This window comes from Passer domesticus, chromosome 1, assembly GCF_036417665.1.
Source record: "Passer domesticus isolate bPasDom1 chromosome 1, bPasDom1.hap1, whole genome shotgun sequence".
In the NCBI taxonomy this organism is placed as follows: Eukaryota; Metazoa; Chordata; class Aves; order Passeriformes; family Passeridae; genus Passer; species Passer domesticus.
In genome coordinates, this window is record NC_087474.1 from 111,334,406 (window position 1) to 111,356,181 (window position 21,776).

The window sequence follows — 21,776 nt, forward strand, 5'->3', positions numbered from 1 at the left end:
TAAAAATATATCACATCTGTGATACCACAGATGCTACACTCCAGTCCTCAAGTGCCATGGGAGCCTTAAAGCAGAAGTTAGATGGTGTTGTTAGTAATTTAGCTGTTTCATCCTTGAGATCTCTCAGAGCTCTTGGGGGCTCATGATCTAGGTCTGGTGATGTTTTAGTGTTTGTTTCATTGCTTTGTTCCATGTCCCTCCTGCAAACACTTCAGTTTCAGACAGGGCCTTTGCAGAGCACAGTACAAGAAGGTTAAAGAAGGAGAATTTCTCTTACTTCCATAGTGAATGTCAAGGCAAAAAAAATTGTGTAGTATTATATCCTGATGAACAGCTGTCCCTACCTAAAGTCTGTGGTTTTCTTCTGATGTGTGTGAAGGATTTAGTACTAATTTTCATTCTGTCTTCTTAGTATTAGCTTCAAATTCTGGTTTAGTCTGCATTGGTTTTCATTTCATTTGATATGCCTGAATTTTTATTAACATCTTTGTTATGTTAATTAGACCATGCATGATTTCAGCAATTTGGAAGATATTTTTCTGTTTCTGACAAATAGCTTTCCTTCCCATTCTGTCCTGTTTTCAACCTTATTTAAGCCTTTCCTACTGCAATACAATATGCAAATCATCTGTAAGTATTTAACTTTGTCAGCTCCTTCTTTCAAACTCTGTTTTCACAGGCTACTTACTTTTACATCTCTCTGTTCCTTCAGGACTCATGAAAAAGTGCATGAACTGGAAGAATTGTTTTGCTTGTGGAACCATTCTCTTTGGTAGTAGGGTGTACGAGGCCACACACTGTGTTCCTTTAGCACCAATGTTAAAACCACCATAGCTCAACAGAAATGGACTGGATGATTTCTTGAGTGGTATTTGTATCAGTTGTGATGGAGAATGATGGTGTAGATATGATCTCCAGATCAGGATGTCACTACCTAATTGCTGAAAACTGAGATGGAGTACCAGGGGAAATATTATCCTGTATGCATTCTCCATCTCATCTATACCTCTGTAAGCATACCAATCGCTGTCTAAGACAGGATATTGAGGCAAATGGCTTTTTTGGTCTAACTCCATATACTAGTTTTTACAAAAAGTAAATCTGTTAAGAAGCAAATGCTTCTGGAGTGAGGTAAATTTCCCCAGAACTTGATTTCAGAGGAAAAGAGCAGGAAAAATTCTGATATTATTATATTTCTTTCTAGAGAACTTGGTTGCTTGATTATCTTTCAGAAGTGCCTGTACACAAATGCACACAGCATGGGGAATAAAGAAGAAGAGCTGAAAACCTATGTGCTGTTACAGAGCCATGATCTCATTGCCGTTACAGAGACAGGGTGGGACTGCTCACATGACTGGAATATTGTCACGGATAACTATGTACTTACTTATAGAAAGGACAGGACAGAGAGGTGAGGTGGTGGAGTAGCTGTTTATGCAAAAGGACAGCTGGAATATATAAAGATCTACCCTGGGACAGACACATGATGTGAGGGTTTATGGGTGAGAATTAAGGGACAGGTTAATATGAGTTACACTTGTGGGTGTTTATTACAGGCCACCTGTAGTGACCATGAGATGGTGGAACTCAGGATCCTGCCCAGGGGAAGCACATCAATAGGCAGGACTAGAACCCTAAACTTCCAGAGAGCTAACTTTGTCTTCTTCAAGGACCTGCTGAGCAAAATCTCATGGGTTATATCTCTAGAAGAGAAGTGTGTCCAAGAGACATGGTCAATATTTAAGAACTACTTTCTCTAAGGTCAAGACCAGTGTATCTTCATTATAAAGTAATTGGGCAAACAGAGTAGGAGACCTGCATGGATGAACAGAGAGCTCCTCTCTCAAAGGCAAGAAAGAAATCTGTGGGATGTGGAAAAAAGGACAGGACATGTAGGAGTACCACATTGTCAAAATATGCAGGAATGCAATGAGAAAAAATTCACCTGGAATTGCAACTGGCAAAATACCTCAAGGACAACAAGAAGGTCTTCCACAAGTATATCAGCAGCAAAAGGAATATTAGGGATAATATTGAGGTGCTGCTGAATCAGATGGATGTCCTGGTAATAGAAGACACAGAGAAGGTGGAATTACCTTCTTCACCTCAGTCTTTACTTCTGAGGATAGCTCTCAGCAGTCCCAGACTCAGAGGTAAGAGAAGAATGCTGGAGAAAGAAAGACTTCCCCTTGGTCATAGAGGGTTGGGTTAGAAGTCAATTAAGGAAATTTAACACCAATAAATCTGTGGGCTCTGACGGGATGCACCCATGGGTGCTGATGGAGCTGCAGATGTTGGTGCTCTGCTGCTCTTCATCATCTTTGAAAAATCACAGAGAACAGGGGAGGTGTCTGAGGACTAGAGGAAGGCCAATGTTTCTCCCATCTTTGAGAAGGGATAGAAGGAGAACAAGGGAAACTACTGGCCAGTCAGCCTCAACTCCAGCCCTGGAAAGGTGATGGAACAGGTAATTCTGGAGATCATTACCAAGCATTTAGAAGAAGGCAATTAGGTGTAGTCATGGATTCACCAAGGGGAAGTGATGCTTGACCAATGTGATAGCCTTCTATGATGACATGGCAGGATGGGACTATTGAAGGAAGGGCAGTGGATGTTGCCCTGACTTCAGCAGGGCTTTTGACACTGTCTCCCAGAACATCCTCATAGGTAAGCTCAGCAGATGAATGGAGAAGGTGGATCAAAAACAAAAGGCAGAGCTCAGAAGGTCTAGATCAGAGCTCAGAGGGTTCAGAGCTGGTCAGTGGAGCAGAATCCAGCTGGAGGTCTGTAGTCAGTGCATTCCCCATGGATCCCCCATCTTATTCAACTTTATCAATGACCTGGACAAAGGGATTGAATGAACCCTCAGCAATGTTGCTGATACAAAACTGAGGGCAGTGGCTGATACACCTGAAGGCTGTGTTGCCATTCAGTGGGACCTTGATAGGCTGGAGAGCTGGGCAGAGAGAAACATAATGAGGTTCAACAATGGCAAGTGCAGCATCCTGTGTCTGGGGAGGAATAACTCCAAGACCAGCAGAGGTTGGGGGCTGATCAACCTGGAGTTTCTCGTGTTTCAGAAGTATTTTTCATCCAATTTCTTCCTTTCAGAAACGTGTCACTATGGTCAACATCAATCCTTTCAGAGCATCACAGATCTTGCAATCTTGAAAAATTTTCACAAATCAAAACATTCAAAGCCTTGAAAATACAGTCTCAAGTATACACAAAATATAAAGTCCTTCCTGGCATATATGAAGGAAATTTGTTACATTGAAACAAAATGCTACTCTCCATTGTTTTCTTGTAGTTTCTACTATAAAAAGCATCAGGGCAAAACCGGATGAAAAAATGCCAATTTAAAAGTAAGCTACAACCAGGATGCAATTTGAAATGCTTTTATCCTCTATTCCAGATTGCCCAGTCACACTTCACTAAGTTTGATCACAGCTTGATTTCACCATAGAGCCTAAATTATGGTTTTTCCCTTGAAGGGGCCTGGTTAGCTTACCCAGATTTCATCCCGTTAACAATGAATAGCTTTTTTTCTTTGTTTGGAAAGGTATTTGATTATAAACATAACTGACTTTGAGGGTATTTGATGGTCATCAATCTGAAGGAACACACAGAGTTTGTTGTGATTGTTAGAAGATCTGTTGTTGTTGTGATTGAAGATCTGCTCATACAACCTGCTAGGCCACTAGGCATTCCAGTGAATTTGGGATATCCTGTTTTGTTTGACCTGTTGTTGAATGTAAAAATTCTTAATTACATTGTAAATTTTAACAATTAGCTGTGACATGTTTATCAGTGTTTATCCCTAACTGCTTCAGAAGGTTTCTTGTTCTCCTTACTGTTTTATAAGCCATAATGTTGTACTGACTTTAATAAATGTAAATAAATAACATAATTGCAATAAATGATTTTATATTTTTCAACATGCATATGGAAATCGTCATGAAGAGGAGCAGAAATTTGATTATTCTTAAACAGCACTATCTGACTTGGAACAGGTTAGCATAACTGAGAGGAAAACTGTGTTTAAATTAATATATAACACTTTAAAATGAAACTTTGAAAGTGAATGAACTTTTTGATGTCCTGTGTACACTTACATTGCAGGAAAGGCTCATTACTTTTACTGAAAGGGCTCTCATCTTAAATCCCCATGAAACAAGTAATTATTCATGTTATTGCTTGGCCTGTGTTGGGGGACATGAGCACATCCCTGGTAGGAAACTCACTGTGTAGATTAAGTTTGTATGGGGCTTTCCCCACAAGAAGAAGGATAATGTAACTTATTTTAACACCAGCCCTGTAGTAATGACTTGGGTGCAGGTATCCAAAACCTGTGTGTTTCAGAATCCACTGTGCTGTTTCCCTCCTGTCCAGCCTTACTTAAAAGAAAAGCTTTTTTCAAAGAAATCAATTTACTCTGGTAAAAATTGTCAGAAATACTGGATTTTCCTGTGCTTTTGTCAGGATGTGAATTTTGCCTTTATAGCTTTCCACATTTTCTGTGGAGCCACGAGCCAGCTCTGCCAGTCTGGCTATAAAGCTGTTACCCAGCTGTCAGCTTGTACAGTGACACTTTTAATAGCTCCACTATCTCAGGCTAAGTCTGTTTAGGCTTCCAGGAAAGATGTGCTCTGCCTTGGATGTGCTCAAGTGCAGATCAGTTATTCCCTCCTAGCTATCAACATATCTATTCACTTGATGGTTTCCCTTCTAGTCACAAAAGAAGAAAGTGCAACACTGCGAGCATCACCTCCGTTTATTGGCTCCTAAAGTCTTGCATCTTGCCTAATTCTTAATCCTTACACCTTTTCTCTTTTTATTTCCTCTTAGTCTGTCTCCTTCCTCTGCCCTTGCTCGAGGGTATACATTGCAGCACAGGAGGCCATGCTGCTACCTCCATAGCATGCTCCCAAAGAAACAAAGATTATTCTTCTTGTCTCCCTTGGTTTTGGAATTGAAATTTGTGCTTCCAAGACATTCCCTCTTATAGTGAGGAATGAATCACAGCTTTAAAAAAACCCACAACCCCCAAAAATTACTCTCTTTCTCACATAACTGCAGTAACAAAGGATTTTAAAAAAGAGATTAAAAAAAAGGCATAGCAGAACACTCACATAAAAGTGGAAACACAGCTGGAATTTGTCAATAGTGGTTTTCATGATGGAAGGAAAAAAAAATCTTTTTGAAGAAAATATAGAAAGATATCATTAAATTTGGACCATTTTTAAAAAGAAAAGTCTGTTACAATATAATGGTCCTTTATAATTGGGGGACTCTTTAAATCTTCTTTGCCTCTAGTTTTTTATTCTTCTACATTAGAACAAGTTATTCTATGTCCCAAAAATACAATAATTTCTAATTGTAATAATTTTAACATGTACATAAACCCTTAAGAGACATTGACAAAATGTGCATGAGTCCAATTTAATATCAAATTTTAGATGTAGAATATGAGTCAGCCAGCTCATTAAGTACATAGTTTGCTTGAAGTCAGAGATAACTTCATTGACCTTAACAATCCTGTTAGCAAGTTTACCTTAATTTTAAACCCACCAATGTCTCATTAAAATAAATGACACTGACTATAGAGACTTTTAACTCACAGCCCGAGCAGATATTACGTGATTAATCTTTAGTGGGTCAAGACCACAATATTCACTATCTGAAAACTTTATCACTTATGTGCAATAAGATATACAATTAAGTATAATTGTAGGTTCTCATGTCTGGACCTACTTAAAAAAGTACATATTCCTGCTTTAGAAAAGTAATGAAATATTCTATTTAGCTTGTACAAAGAATATGTTTTCTTTTCGCATGCTGCACAAAATCTTCCCTTCATCAGACACTGACCAGGATTCTCCTCTCCTACATCCTTTCTTGAAGATTAATAGATCTTTTATAGTTGCAACATCTATGAAAGAAAAATACTATAATGATTTTAGAGGAAATGTACATTTCTTTCAGAACTTCCAGAACATATATTTCATACCTTGCAGTGTGTGTGCACTCACAGCTTTGAAATCTACAGCCTTTTAATGACTCTTTCTAGTCACTTATTGCAGTCATAAATTTTGTAATATTGGATGGAACATTTCTAGGTGGGTTGTTGAATAGAAACTCAATAGTTTAATGTGCTGCACTCTTCACATAATGCACTGTGCTAACAATTAGATAGAATTTCCTAATTAAATATGGTACAAGTTGTATAATGCAGGCATTAGTAAATCTGTGTTACTGACGCAGGAGCAAGGCACGCTAAATTATAAATGATGATCACCGGAAATTGAAACATAGCATGTGCAAGTTTAACAATCAAGAAACAGTCAATTAAATGTAGGCTTAATTTCCCTTTTAAACTCAGAGAATGTATGCAGGCAAGAAGGGTAGTATTTTTTTAGTGTAATACGTGTTTTTTAATCTGATACTTTCCAGCTGAGTTTAGTCATTTTAAGGTCTTTAACCACAGACACGATTAATTTTTTTGCAGTACCTGTGAGGGGGAGGAGCCTAGAGCAATGTGGGTGTGGCCAAGACACAAATATTATTCAATGCTATTTCTTGTCATTATCAGGGCATTCCTTCCCAGTGGAGCAAGCCTGGTGAATGGAGCGGTGGGGTAATGGTGGTGCCAGCCAGAGGGAGCAGTTTGGGTGGCGTGGCTGTGGGTGGGTTGAGCCCCACACTCTGTCTTTTGTATGTTTTCCTTATTAATATTGCTGCTGTTACTGTTCCTTTTCTTATTTAGCTGCTGTTTCCAGTAAGCTGCTCTTATCTCAACTGGTCATCTTTGCTTTTGTGCCTCCAGTTCTCCTCTCTGGCCACCCATGGGCAGAAGAGAGGGAGAGGGGAAGCAAGTGGGAGGTATTGTGGTTTTGGAGTTCTGGTGGAGGGGGCACTAAGTGCCATTCCTAAACCACAACAGTCAGGGAAAACCCCAATAAATCTCCCATTACAGGAGCTGTGAAGGAAATGCAGTCCACAGCTCAGGAGGCTACACTCAAGGGGGAGCCATTAGCTGCTCTGTGTGACAGACAGGTGCCTCTGATTGCTACCCAGCTCCTGATCATTACCTTCCTAAGGAGCTCCTAGAAGTAACCAGGTAGGAAATTCCCGAGTATTCAAGCTATAACAGAGCTGCTTATCTGGCTTGGAAGTGGCCAAGTGAGTAACAAGAGAGCTGGGAGTTCTTAGTACTTATTGATAACTTGCTGACAATTGTCATTAATAACAGGTAAAAATTCAATGGATTATCACAGTATTGAAAGCACACACATTTTAAATGGTTTTCAAACCAAATAATATTAGAAAGATTGCATAACAAAGCATAGGGCCCCTATGTTTTAGCAATTCATCATACAATTTAACCTGATGTAACTGAAAGTTAGGATTCCTACTGGATGGGCCAAATATGCTCTGTGGGTGGTGATGCTAATGGAAATGTTTCTATTAATTTTTTAATCAATGTGCATTGATATTATGAATTAGACTGTGAATTTTAGAGTGAACATATATGAAGCAATATGAATATACACAACAAAAATCTATTCATAAGAGCTTAGATTTGATGGCTCTAACAAGACTTATAACAACCATTTTTTCTGCAGAAATTACAAGAGTTTATAGTGACGTGTAAAGAAGCAAATCAGGAGATTGTTCTTCTGATGCATTAATTACTAATCTTCTCATCCTTATTACAAGGATGTTCAATAGCTAATCAAGAAATTAAGTGATTAAATTAAGCTGTCTTTACTTATTCTGTCATTACGTTTCACTCAGGCTTGCATGGCAACAATCCTGTGGTATGCCAAAGCACTGATGCTGCAGTAATGATTTGTGTATGTATATGAGTTTATATATGTTTATCTATGTGCTCAGGTCTGTTGGCTGATTTTTAAGTCCCTTTCACTATCTGAAAAGAAATATTTGAAATGTAAGTGTTTAGTGAAGAAGCTACAATGCAGAATAATTTTTACTCACAGATGGATAAACATTATATAAATGCTATCAATGGCAAGTATTAACTGAATTTTTAAATTTGATCTATTAACCAAAATAATTGCTAATAGATCTAAGTATTTGAAATGTTCTAAGATGACTTCCAAAGAATCTGATGAACTTTTGTTCATTCAAAAGAACTTTATGAACTTTAGATAATATTCAAAAAGATGAAATGACACTGACCCTTCCATTAATGGCATTTTTAAGCTATCCTATTGGAAAAGCTGTGGACAATTTGCAGTTGTTGTAGTTTGCAGTTTACTCCTTCTCTAATCTTTATATTATTTATGTATGTATGTATGTACCTTTTAAAAATTCAAGACTCTTATAATTAATTATTAAAGATTAAGGTGCATTATTTTAGACTGTTATGATGTGGTGAAGATACATTAGTAGTTGAGATATCATCTGGTCACTGTTACTAAATTCCCATTCCTATCTAACAAGTTACGTGTGCAGTTGACAGTATTTTATTTTCCAGACTAAAACACCTTAATTTCTTAAGGTGCACCTCTGAATTGTTGTACTGTTGCTTTTTAAATGTCTACATAAGGCTAAAATTGCTGTTATTCAATACTTAAGTAGATAGACAGGACAAGCTTTAAAGAATAGCTACTGTTCTTAGCATGCTGACAGTGTTGTACTGTTTATTTTGTGGACTAATCTGCAATTTTTAAACATCAGCACAGAAGAGGTGAAAATACAAGACAGCCGTCCTTCACAAAGAGAAATATTTGTTTTCCATTGTTAACTTGCATAATTATACTTAATGAAGGAATGTAGAAGAAAGAGTAATTAAGAATCAATAATATGAAATAAAATACTGCATAATAATTCATGGCATATTAAACATATCCATAATTAAATATTTCAGTTTAATAATTTCAGTGATAAGTCATAGGAAAGAATGTTAATTATAACACAATCATTGGCCATGTACTGTCAAAAACTAATGTTCTGAAAGACAATGAAAATTACTATTGCTAATCTATTTGCAAAAGCAAACATGAAGCATCCCTAGATTTCTTTTCACACAAGGTTCCTCTATATTCTATTGAAAGAATAGGTGTGAAGGCTAAATGCTAAGTGAGTGTTTTGCCTGTGTGATGTCCATAGTAGGTGATAATCCCTACTTCTGTTGGCTGAAGATACAGATAAAGATAGATGGATATACCCTCTTTATTCTATACCAACCATGATGAAACAAATCTTGTGCTTCCATCAATCTCACTGCTTTGTTTGGTCAAAAAATTGGTTTTAGCAACATTACTTAACTACTCATCTCCTGTTCAGTGACACAATCTCATGAGTCTCAAGAGTTTATTATGCAGTCAGTTAATGAACAAGGAGAGGAGCTACTTGAATTAGGATTTCTGCTGGATCCCACGTGTTTCAAAAGTGGTTTAATGCACTTTCTTAATGCAGACTCTGCCTTTGAAATCTTGAGAGTGCTACTGGCTGGAAGCTGCAAGTACTCAGGCCTTGCTGTGTGTGCCTTGCATTTCTACATTTTCCCAGCTGTACACTCCAGATGGCTCTTTGCCCTCCTTCAGCTCAGTATTTCTTCAGATTTTATGTGTTTGCATAGTTATCTGAAAGCAGGTAAGCTCATAGCAAGGGGGGCAAGATTTCTGAAACCGAGAGCATGGTTACACAACAGGAACTGATGTCAAATAAGTTTTCCCCAGGCAGCTTTGTCAGGGCTTTCTATGCTCAGACCCTATGTGAGAATCATAGAAGCATGTACATTTTTATCCAAATAGCTAAGGGTAGATTCCCTTCATCTGAGAAAATGGAATGACAAAATTATTGGATGTTACCAGGGGAGGTTTATTGATCAAGTTATAATCAGAAAGCCTTGTAGGGTCCTATATATATATATATATATGTTTTTTATTTTTGGGGTTTTTTTTGCTAAAATGTCCCATGAGGCAAATGACCAATTTGAGTCTGTCCTGGAAGGAAATCCTGGATAAGGTGGAGCTGGAACAACACAAAAGATCCAGCTGTTTTTGCAGTCTAGTGTTTCCAAGGAGGTGACAACAGCTGAAGGCACTTGTTAATGTAGTAACACAAAATAGTCCCCACAATCACAGTAAGCACCAGAAGTCTTTGGCACAATCTTCTAACTGGAAATTGTTGGCAAATAGCATTGAGCAATGGTAAGATGATGAAGGAGAAATATTAATGAAGACTTGATAAATCATGTAACTTGATTATTTCAGTCTCTCACTCATGAAAGTAAAAGAAAGAGCTTTTATTCGTAGAAATTGATTTTTGTAATTAAAAACTTGGAAACTAATTACAGAGTAGTCCTATAAAGAATTTACTAGCTTTTGCTAATAGCGGAAATTTTATCCTGTGTTCAGGGTAAAACACTGTTACACTGCAAAGACCTCTGAAGAACAGATAGTGAAATGAAGCTAAAACTAACATTTATAGCCCAAAAAACTTACAGAATTTGTATTGTTGCTTCATAATTGCATGAAAGTTATGCATATTAGTTTGCTGGAAACTACTGGGACAATATTTTGCACATCCTTTTACATGATAATATTTTTACCAAGCTACTCATTATCAAAATATGATCCATCTTGCAATTCATTACTTTAATTATATGCAGGTACATGGTCATTTCATGTACCATAGTTTCAATAGAAGCAGTTCTTTAACTCAGAAGTATTTCAGACTCTGCATTGAACAGCAAGCTCTCTGATGATGCATAAAGTTGCTCTCTTAGGGAGAATGGTCTACATGTAAGGTTTAATTTCTTTTCAACACAGTTCTGTAACATCCCAGCTCTTGTTTCCAAGGCCCAGACACAACATGAGATGAGACAGTCCTGCTCTCTCTCAGGGTGAAACTGCAGATTTCCTTCCTGGTTTAATTTCAGAAGTTACACGCAGCAACCTTGGCCTCCTGAGTGCTGCTGAACCCGCTGTACCTAACTTGTAATTTGAGCAATGTTTTAGATGTTTGAATGCTATATTGAAAAACAAAGATCATTATTCCTAGATAATTCAAAGACCATTATAAAACAGACATGGTTCAAGCAAAAGAAGTTTGAAGAAATGTCATTCAGATACTTGCATCACAACCTATTTATTCTACCAAGTATAAACTTTGGCAGAAGTTAGTGGTTTTGTTTTAGATTCAACAAAGATTTTGCAGAGTTGGTTACTCAGATTTCAGGCTGGGAGTGAGGAAAGCAACACAATTCTGGGACAGCTTCCACAAGAGACCTAATGAGACCTACATCCTGACACTTTTAAGAAAGAATTTGCCTTTTATTTTTCCTGCTCCCTTGAACTTCAGAAAATAGAAAATAGAGGCACTTAATTCTGCTGGGGAGCTCTTGGATCTGTTTAATAAAATTAGTATATTCCCATTTCCTGCACAGGCAGCAGAAATTATTCTGAATGCCTCACTACCTCCCAGGAGAACGTCCTAATAGGAGCTATGTCATCTATTATCAGAGCTCAAACAAAATCTATGTTTGTCAAAAATCACATCTTGCTTGTGGCTGTGCTCCTCATTCTTCCATCACCTGTAAATGGGTACACAGGCCCTGTAAATATGAGCTGTGAGAAATAATAGTGTTGCAGGAGTACTTTGGGTCCCAGAGAGGCAGAGGCTCAGGTTTATTCTCATCTGTGAGCAGCTGGCTAACTCAGCTCTCTTATTAGTGAATCAGTTCACATTGGACAAATAAAGTCTGACCTCTCACCTTCCTTCTCCTCTTGGCCTGTGTGACATGTGCTCCCTCCTCGATAAATTATCCAAGGCTGCAGGACCAGTGGGGCCAGGCTGCCTTCAGACCTTGTAACAAGCTCTTCTGATATTGACACTGCTGGCCCTGGTATCACCACGGGCTTTGCCAGAAGACTTGGTAGAGAGTCCCTTGAATGCACTGAGTGAGAATTTAAGATTTTGATGGTCTAACTGGTGGACACAAACCAGTGAGCTGAAGTAATATACTTGCAAAGGTATTTTATGTGTAGACATAACCAATATGAACCTTGTAGAAATAAGGAGAGCACCAAAAGGAGTGTCTGTAGGTAAAATGTTTTGTTACTAATACTGTAAGACTAAAACCAGTCCAGGTCTAAACCTTCCTCCTTCCTTCAATCAACCCTTTCCTTGCTGCCAGCACAGTTAATGGCCCCCGTGTTTCATGCCTTAGACAAAACCTTAATGCCTTCCTCACCTGCCTTCCTGCCAGCCTGCCTTGCCCTCAGCTCCTCAGTATTGCAGCTGCTGTGAGAGAGAGTTCTCTGTGTCCAAGACCTCCAGTACTCCCTGGAATCAAGGAGGGAAACAGAAAAGGGTGTGAAACTCTCTGAACCTTGTTAAAGAAAAGTTAGGGTGTAATTTGGGTTGGGCTACACAAGCAAGCATTATAAAATAGCTCTGCTTTTTTCTCAGGCTAATATGAATTTGTGCTACAAAATGTCCTTTTGCTGCTCTTTACAGAAGAGTGTGTGTGCATGAGCTTATGGTGTCAGAGCAGCATGTTAACAGACACTTAATGCTTGGTATAAGTACCAATATTTGGAAATCTTATGACCTTTAATATGGTACTTCATTTTCTTCTTGCTTTTGTTAAGGACCTTTCATGATGTAACAGTTAATTGAACACAAGATTATTTCAATCACTACTTTATTAACAAGAGAAATCACAAAAAGTCGGCCAGAGTTTTCAGTGAGCAGCAAAGAATTTCCTGATTTAGCTTGCCATGCACTATTTTATGGTGAAGCTGATTGACATCTTTCTGGTTACTATTTACTTAAATACTAGCTTTCTATCAGAGACTAAACAAAGTATAAACCCTACAGAAACCTTAGCTGCTTATATTAAAGTCAGATGGGATGTAAAATGGAGAGTTTCTGTTATTTTTGGCTCAGTAATATGCAGTTATGGTAATTTCCACCAGCTTACTCAGTGCCTTGTGCTTTTGTGACAAAACAGAAGAGGCCTTTGCTTGGCTGTTTCTTTTCCATTAGTGACAGGATGACTTAAAATGTTAATGCAGCCTAGAGACTTTGTGTCTCAAAGATAGCTTTGCTTGCACTTGAGAGATAGAGGAAATGCGTGGAGAGTTTTTTTTATGCCAAGTACTTTATTATGCACAGGGGCACATAGGTGTGTGTACACACAGGTTCTTATTTCTCCCCAGTGGCTAACATCTTCCTCAGTTTAATGGCTAACTCCAAGAAAGAGGTTGCTAAAACCTTGCTAGTGGCTGCAGTTTTAGCTAAGTTCAGCTGTTTCTTAATAGAGGCTCAGCAAGCACTGACAAGAGCAACACACAGAGCAGCAGGGAGCCAGGGCTACTTAGTCCCCAGCTTCATGAAACATTCCTATGAATGTCAGGTATGGGTGAAAGAGAGATAAAATCTTTTACCAGAATCTCCAAAACTCTGCTAAAAACAACAATGGTTTCAAAAGTAAATAAAAAAGATAATTATTAATTATAAAAATAATTTAAGTAACTTTGTTACATGTATGTGACTAGATCTGCTGAAAAAGTTATAGGATGAAAGTTAAGGGATATTTTTTTTTAAATATATTTCCATCCTTTACAATCAGCTAGGCAGGGACAGTGAATGAGGAAGAAATAAACTTGCTTTGCATGCTGATGGAGAGGATGTTGGATTTCACTCACGCTTTCAATGTGTGAAGTAAGAAATGGTATACCATGTTTGCAGGAAGAAAACAGGTCTTGTGATTTCTATTTCCATGTAGCGTAGAAAGTGAGAGAAAAAAAGATTAGAACAGAATTAAACTTTTTTCCTTCACCTAAAGGCAACCATATGAAGGGGAATAGTGTAATTTCTTTTCCAGACATGAGATTCTTATTAGATTTGTCAGAGATATCTAAATAATAATATTGTTTCTATTGTCATATGCATCATTAAAGAGAAAACTTAAAGTTTGCCTGTAATACACATTTCCTGAGCCGTAATTGCCATGAGCTTGAGTTGTAGCTCTTCAGAACTCAGAACCTTCATTCATTTGAACTGTTGATATCTGCTAGCAACAATGATTTGCAACATAAATTTTGTAGAAAGATATTGTTCTTTTCTTTAAACAATTGACAATCAAAATTGAATATTTAATGCTCATTATTGAACATGAAAATGAATAGAATTCGTATTTATTAAGCAACTGACATCTTCAGTAGACTATAATTATCTTATGACACATAATCGAGTAGTTTACAACATTAATATGACATTCAGATAAAGGAGTAGTAAGTTCCGTGCTTCCCAAACTAGCTGGTCACCCATGCCAAGATAGAAAATAGAAGGTTCAAAATGAACTTCTTGGTGTGTCTTAATATTAACTTCCCTTAGGAACTTGAAATATTTTTGAATTTATGAAAATTATGTGATAGGTCATGCATTGACAAACTGGCAGCTGGGCTTTGCAAAGTGCCAAATCCTTGCTCTTGAGTAGGGTAATTACATAGACAGGGTGAAACCTTGTCTGCATTACCTCTGTACAGTTTGCAGACAATACAAGTACTACGTAATTGCTTTGTGAATTTTGAAGAGCAGTGTCATTGTTGCATGCTGTATCTTGGCTTTGTCACTGTGTGGAGTGGAATGCAAACACACAGCAACTTAAAGTAAAAAAATAGCTAAGTTAGTTCTATCTCCCATCACCAAGCTCTGCTCTCTCAGAAAGCCTCCTTTTCACAGGGGATGTTTCTGACCATGACTCATCAGCTGGCTGAATAAAATCTAAACAGATAAAAGAAAAAAATCTTTTATAAAAATTAAGGGCTATGAGAAGTCACTAATTCTGCTGCACATTATTGCAAAGTTGTATAAGACCTCTGTTATTAGGTTGATTCAGCTCAGAGGGATGTGATATTTTACTTTTATGACTGTATAATCCTTTGCCCTGAAGTTGAAAATACATTGTCCCCTGACTCACAATAAGTGATGAATTACAAGGTAGTGCTGCCAATTTTCCAATACACACAAGACGAGAGATATAAACAATCATTTCCTCATAACAGCAACATGAACTAAACTGGGTTCAACAAAACCGAAGGAAAACCTGCAAAACAGCAGAACTAATTTTTCCCACAGGCTGTGATTCAGTACCTCCTTTGGGTCTCATATTTGAAATTTTGGTTATAAAAAATGCAGTATTCCTTTCAGTAAGCCATCAACCAATCAAAGATAATTGGGAATAGCATTAATCTGTGAACATACACACTTATGTACCTATATGCATGAACATACATGCATTAGTTGTCAATATTATTAATATTCAAAACAGTATGACAATTCAGAGCCATAATTTCTTAAGCCCTCATGTACCTCCTCACTGTGATTTCTTTTCCTAATTTTAGGTTGAACATTCAACATCTTAAATGTTAAACCAGAAAGATCTCTTTCTTTTGCCCCAAGTTCAGTTTCTGCTAAAAATGCCAAGAAACCTTAGAAATATTTCCCTTTTCCTCAGAACCTTAATCCTGCATTTTATTCCAAATGCTGCTACAACAAAACTAGAACATGTTTATTGCATGTCTTAGAGCTGTGTTTTAATTAGATTGGTTGAGGAACCTTATGTCTTCACCACTCTTGCCTTTGTGGTTTATAGAAGTAAAAACTCAAATTTCCATGTAAATTGAGACACATGGAGAAAAAAGATACCTTGTAAGTCAGTAGGGAAAGAGCTAGAGATCTGTACAGATACAGACATATGCAAAAATGTGATACCTGCAAGGTCAAACCTTGGGAAAATTCCACCCCACCTTTTTCTCTGCCTTCACTGTGTTTTTTCTGGGGTAGCAAATGTGAAAATTTTCCACTATATTTGACCCTGTAGTTTTTCTGTATATATGAAAGGGTGTAACCTTCCTTCCGTAATACCCATAGGGTACACTATATTATCCACAGCTTCTTTTATTTGCTTAACAGGAACTGAGTTCTCCTTGAAGAGCAGGGTTTCTCATGAGGAGAAGAGGAGAAGAAAAGTGATTTGCAAGTCAGAGTAAAGGTGAGCTTTGAAAGAGAGCTAAAAACCAAGACCAAAACCAGTAATGGAATTTAAAGAAGAAGCCACACCACTGCAGGCAAGTAGGAAGAGAAGATTTTTGACTAAGATGCTATGGTTGGTCTGAAAAGAAGACTGCAAAATAACTAACTGAAGGAAGATGTTAGAGCAGGGGTGTGAAATTACTAACCAGGAGAAAGTGGTGACAAAACCAGTGGGATTTACGTGATTTGGTGAAAAGGGCCTTTTCCTCCATTTGGAGGATGGGAAGTGAGAAGGGTTAGAAAAAAAATCCATAAAAGCAGATAATCCAGTATCAAAAACCTAATAATAGAAAAGCAGCTAAACAAAAGAAGGGAAAGGAGATAATTATTTAAGCCACCTTTCATTTTTAGCAGGCCAAGGTGATAAAATCTGCCAAAACCCTTGCAAAATGCAACATTGATTCAAACTGAGGATTTGGAAGTAGTGAATTCCCTTCATACTTATAAGAAATAAAAAAAACATAATGCAGAGCAAATATATGTAGGCAATTTTGGGAAAGACTACCCAAGCAAAAAACAACATGAGTGCCATATGTCTTCTGACATGCAGCAGGGATGTGAATGAGCAGCAGGAAATTCATACTCCAGTGCGTGCAGGAGGGTCTTATGGAAACATTTTTTTACTAGGTCACTGTACATGTGATTGTAAAATGTTGCATGCAAAAATAAGGAGGAGGCAAGATACTGCAGGTGCCAGTGACTTATTGAGGAAATGCTAAAAGTAAGTTGGGATTTGAATGTTTGTCTTCTGCACACACAGATTGTCATAGCACCAAGAGCTGTCTGGATCACCTCTTGTAGCAATTGTCATTATCAGGCTAGTTTTTGTGAAGCGACCATTTTTGGCTAGGATTTTCATGTTAGGGTGAAAAGAAGAGGGCAGAATAAGGAGCTGAAAGAAGCAAGCTGAGAGATTAAAATAATACTGACAGGATATTTGTGTTTCAAAGACATCCCCTTCAAGCAAAATTGTTTTACCTAATCTTGTTTGCAAACTCTCTGTGGGCTCAAACGGAGACTTAAGTGCTGTTATCCATGGCAGAGAGGCAATGTGGAAAATTCTCTACCATTCGGGAATTCTGGATGTGCAAGATTTGTAATGACAACAGAGCACTGAGAGCAGATACTATCACTATACTTTATCAGATCCAGTACTGGTAAGATAAGCAGGACCAAAGTAGGGGCACAAGCATCTGTACATGCAAATAGCTGCATCATTGAAGCTAAAATAGGAGGCAATATTGTGCATAGCCTTGTAGATGTTCTCAAATTTTACCCAGAAAAAGTTTATAAGGTTTGTGTTTAACTGCAGTACTCATTTTTTTAAAAAAAATTGTTTTTCCACTAAATAGCATCTGTAAAATCTTCCAGGTAAAGGTGATCAAGCTAGCAATACTCTTTTCATTTGCATACAGTCACTTATCTCAGGTAAGAAGCCAGAGGAAAGAGCCTTTCTTTATAGTCACCAATGATATTTGATTTAATAATAACTACCTTTACATACTTTGTTTTTTCACCCTAACTTCCTCAGATGCAAGGAAATTTTGCCTAGGAAGTAAAAGAACATACTTCTCAGGAGCTGTGACCCATAACTGCTTCCACCCATGACTTCAACATAGCACTACCAACAAACAACGTTGTAATCAGCCAGAACCCTCCCTCAATTCCCTGCAAAAACACTACCATGTTTGTTTACATGTTCAGATGGTTTCTGTGTATGTCTTATTTTATTGGCAGTTCTGGAAAGGGCACATTCTCTACTGATGACACACTCTTGGATTCTGCCCCAAAAATGCATCAGACTGCACAGGATGTGTTGTTATCTGCTCTGTAACACACAGACAGTGAATTAACTGCTATCAGACAGATGACAGACAGCTAAATTGAATGTTTGTATATACTTCTCTTTAATTTGCTGTGCTTCTTGATACCTATCTTTTCTGATTTTGCTCCCATACCAGATTTGAGCAGATTAAGTCTGTCAGAACAATGAGGAAAATTATTATAGATAGCAGAGTTACAGCCCTCCATCAGTGGCAGGCACTTTTCAAACTAATGACTTGTAGTGTGTAATACACATCCTCAAAAGCCCTCATTTCATTGTTCTAAAAGTGTGTTTTAGCCTATTAAAAAAAAAAAAGAGAGAGGTTCACATCTTTCTCAAATATGCCAGCAATTTCTCTGAGTCCTCAAGAGGCCTAAAAAAATTGTATCTAAAAGTGTGATATTTTTATGAATGCACAATTTTTAAAAGATTTTTATGACTTTTCAATTCAGCACAATCAGATTCCTTATGTAAAATGAATTTCAGTATGTACCTGAAGCTGAAAATTGTAAAAGCAGAGAGTATAATTTGGGAAAATTATCCTTTCAATCAAAACTAGTAAGTAAGGAAATATAATAGTCAGAAAAATGCCAAATTCAGTCACTCTGTGAATACTAGATGATACTTTCAATATATGTCTCCCAGTTATTACCTTACAGAAAAAAAAAAATCTTATTCTTCTGTAATATGCACCAGTCTTTTATACAGAGATCTGTCTAAGAATTTAAAAATTTCACTGAAATTTCTTGCTACTATGTCACCTGCAATGGAAAGTATGATGCTAGTGCAAAATCCCATGATATTAATGCCTGTTAATATGGAAAAGTCTCTGTCCTGCTTTTTCAGGAGACAGCCATATTAGGTTTTATAGCCATTCTGGTGTCTGTCTACACAGCAAAAAGAAAATAAAACCCCTGTGATTTGTTACTTCATCATAAATGTGATCTGTTGCACAGTGCAAGCAGAGATGTTATGGTAAATAATTACCCTAAGGAGGCATGTTAGTAGCAATTATTTCTGAATGAAAAGGAGTTTCTTGAATTACCGTGTATGATGGTGGTTTGTACTTGGTTTACAAAGGTGACTTATTTGAAGGATAGGCAACAATAATTTGCTATAGAACATAACAGTATGGTGAGGATACTGTTTTTAGATTCCCTGAAATATTCTCAAGCATCCCACAGAATTCTGGAGGGACCAGTCCTTGTAACAGTGAGAGTGGACAGGAAAGCGTTACAGAGGTTAAGGCAAGCATTCCACTGTCCAGAAAGTTGCATTTTTACAAAATTAATATAGCTTTATACAAAGTTTTTTAACATGGTGTATTTTAGATCAAATGTATACAGACTTGCTGTTGTTGTAATGTTGTAATCTGCATCTTTTATTAAATCTCATTTTCATGTTTCTGCACCCTCTGTGCCCTTCATGGCCAAGTGTGTATATATATATATATATATATATATATATATATATATATATATATGTATGTATTTATGCTTTATTAAGAGGTGAGTTTTGACTTTCCTTCTTTCTACCCTGTTGTCGCCTCATTGACATTTGGACCTCCAATCTGCATTTCTATTGACTTTTGTGGGAAGACAAAAAGTTCTCTTTCCTTGCATGTCCACTAAATTATGAATTATTGAACCACTCTACTTAAATATATTGTCCATGTTTTTAATTCACAGTGCATTAAATGCTTCTAGTGACATCAATCTGTTTTATTATAGTGTCCTCAGATCCATCAATGAGCCAGACTTCAGCTACACTGAACCTGCGACAACCTTGAGCATACTATTTCTGTACAGTAACACAAAATAAGATGATTATAAATTAATTTTTTTGTAGAAGATTATCAACAATCATACAGAGTAACAATTTCATAAAAAATTATAAGAGAGATTTGTGCTTTGATGTAAAAATCCCTTGAGCCTCTATACTGATCATCATTAGCCTTGACAAATTCATTGGGCTACATTAGGTAACCTCATTAACCAACCACAGTTTACCTCAAGTCATGGATGCTTTTTCAAGGTTAAAACTGATAATCACTTTTGGTTTTAAGACTGAGGCTGAGAAAAAAGGTTTTTAATTTCCCATAGATCAAAAGCAGAGGATTTCTTATGTTCTATAATGTTTTTGCTTTGTTCTCCTGGAAGTAAAAAAATCTAATTTTGGCAAGAAACGTGGGAATTTAAAATTAATAATGTCTCTTCTTCTCAAAATATTTCTCTTGATTTTGTAGACATGTACTTGATAACTCGTAAAAACAATAATAATTTCAGTGCCAAAGTACAAATAAGAGAAAACAGCCTGAGGTAGAGGTTTTTCAAAGATACAGATAATATAGAAACTGAGAAATATGTGAGGGAGAAAAAAAGTATTGTTTTTGTCATGTGAGGGCACATGGAGGACAACAATTAAATGCTGGAAGAGAGGGGCAGATGTCAGGCATTTACCAATATGCAACACAAGTGAACTTTTAAAAACCCAAGATGTTTTTGTTGCCCTAGGATAGCTCATCTCTCAAGAAAATATGGAAAATATGAAGAAATTAACACTTATCTTCAAAATGTCTTCAGTGATGGATGGCACAGTTTTTATGTCACTCTTTTTAGCACTTCTGTTGATTTCTTTGAAATGAAATAAAAATCATCTGAATGCAATTTCTCATATTTGAATGGCACAATGGAATGAGAAAAGAATCTTATTCATGCAGATATCTTTGTGATTTCTTTCCATATTCCTTGGTACATATTCATTACATAGACTTAATTGGCTGAATTGTGAAAGTATCCGCATGGATCCACTGAAAGTGTCTGTAATATCAGTTTCTGCATTTGTGCATTAATTCTCAAGTGTCTTGGGGCTGAAGCTGAAGTCATGTCCATGCCATGATAAATGTCCACGCGTTTGTGGATGCTTTGTACACCAGTCTGGGAGGGTTTCATACTGAGATAAAGAGGTTTTTTGTGTAATGAGGTTGTTTCCAGTGTGCTGAGGACTGCTAACAAGCATTTATGTGCAAGAGACGTAGGAGTGACTGCTGCTTTTTTATTCCTGAGTAATGAGTGTTTTGTCACTTTGTGTTATAAAAGGTAAAATGTTCACAGTCCTATTTGGTTTTGGTAAGGCAAACAGTTTTCTAAGATATCGGAGGACTTAACCCAAGCTTTACTTCTAGTGCTTTGTATGTTTATCTGGAGAAGACTGAGTTCAGGACAAATATGAGACAAATTGAGCCCATGCTTTGGGCTTGGTGATGTTAGAGAACACAACTGGTAATCTCTAATATTCTGGTGAATATTTAGAGTGGTCCTTGGCATGGGGACAAGCACCAGCTATTCACAGCACTACTAAGGGATTTGTGTGGACCAGGTTACCAACCCCAAAACACAGTTTGGGTGCTACTAGTCACTTCTGAAGTGTGAAAGAGTATAAAATGCATATAGGCTGCTTACCTGATTACACCTATAATTAGATCGATATGCTGCAGGACACCAGAGGAATGACTTGGCTGAAATACTGCTGAATGCCTTCTGAAAGGCCTACAGTTGAATTAATCTCTCTGGTTGGAAAAAAAAAAAAATCACAGTAAATAAAATCACTTTCTAAAAAGAGTTGTGATCCACTGCAAACTATGAAATTAGCCTCTTTTTTGAGCACACTCCTCCCCCTGCTCCCTGCAGGGCTTAATACTTCTGCAGTTAAAGAAAGGAGTATTTAGAGCAGTGCTTTTTTTGCCATGTATTCCATAGGGTTTTGTGTCAGGCAAGGATCAAGCTTCACACATGATTCAACAATGAACATAGACCTGGAAATCCAGAAATGAAAGCACATGTCATGTAACACCTGCTGATTACTGACAGGCTTC

General features: G+C 37.2%; 1 long non-coding RNA gene across 2 annotated transcripts in view; it reads left to right on the forward strand.

The window, feature by feature from the left end:
* Window positions 1–20,266, forward strand: part of LOC135289197 (uncharacterized) — a 41,507-nt gene extending 21,241 nt beyond the window's left edge. Inside the window, exons 1-5 of one of the 2 annotated variants that reach the window (XR_010351979.1) lie at window positions 2,634–2,667; window positions 6,977–7,120; window positions 15,958–16,036; window positions 16,705–16,798; window positions 19,633–20,266. This is a non-coding gene — a long non-coding RNA (uncharacterized LOC135289197). Of the gene's footprint in view, window positions 1–2,633; window positions 2,668–6,976; window positions 7,121–15,957; window positions 16,037–16,704; window positions 16,799–19,632 lie in introns of those variants that run through there. The other variant, XR_010351984.1, reaches the window with a different exon arrangement.
* The last annotated feature ends 1,510 nt before the right edge of the window (window positions 20,267–21,776 follow it).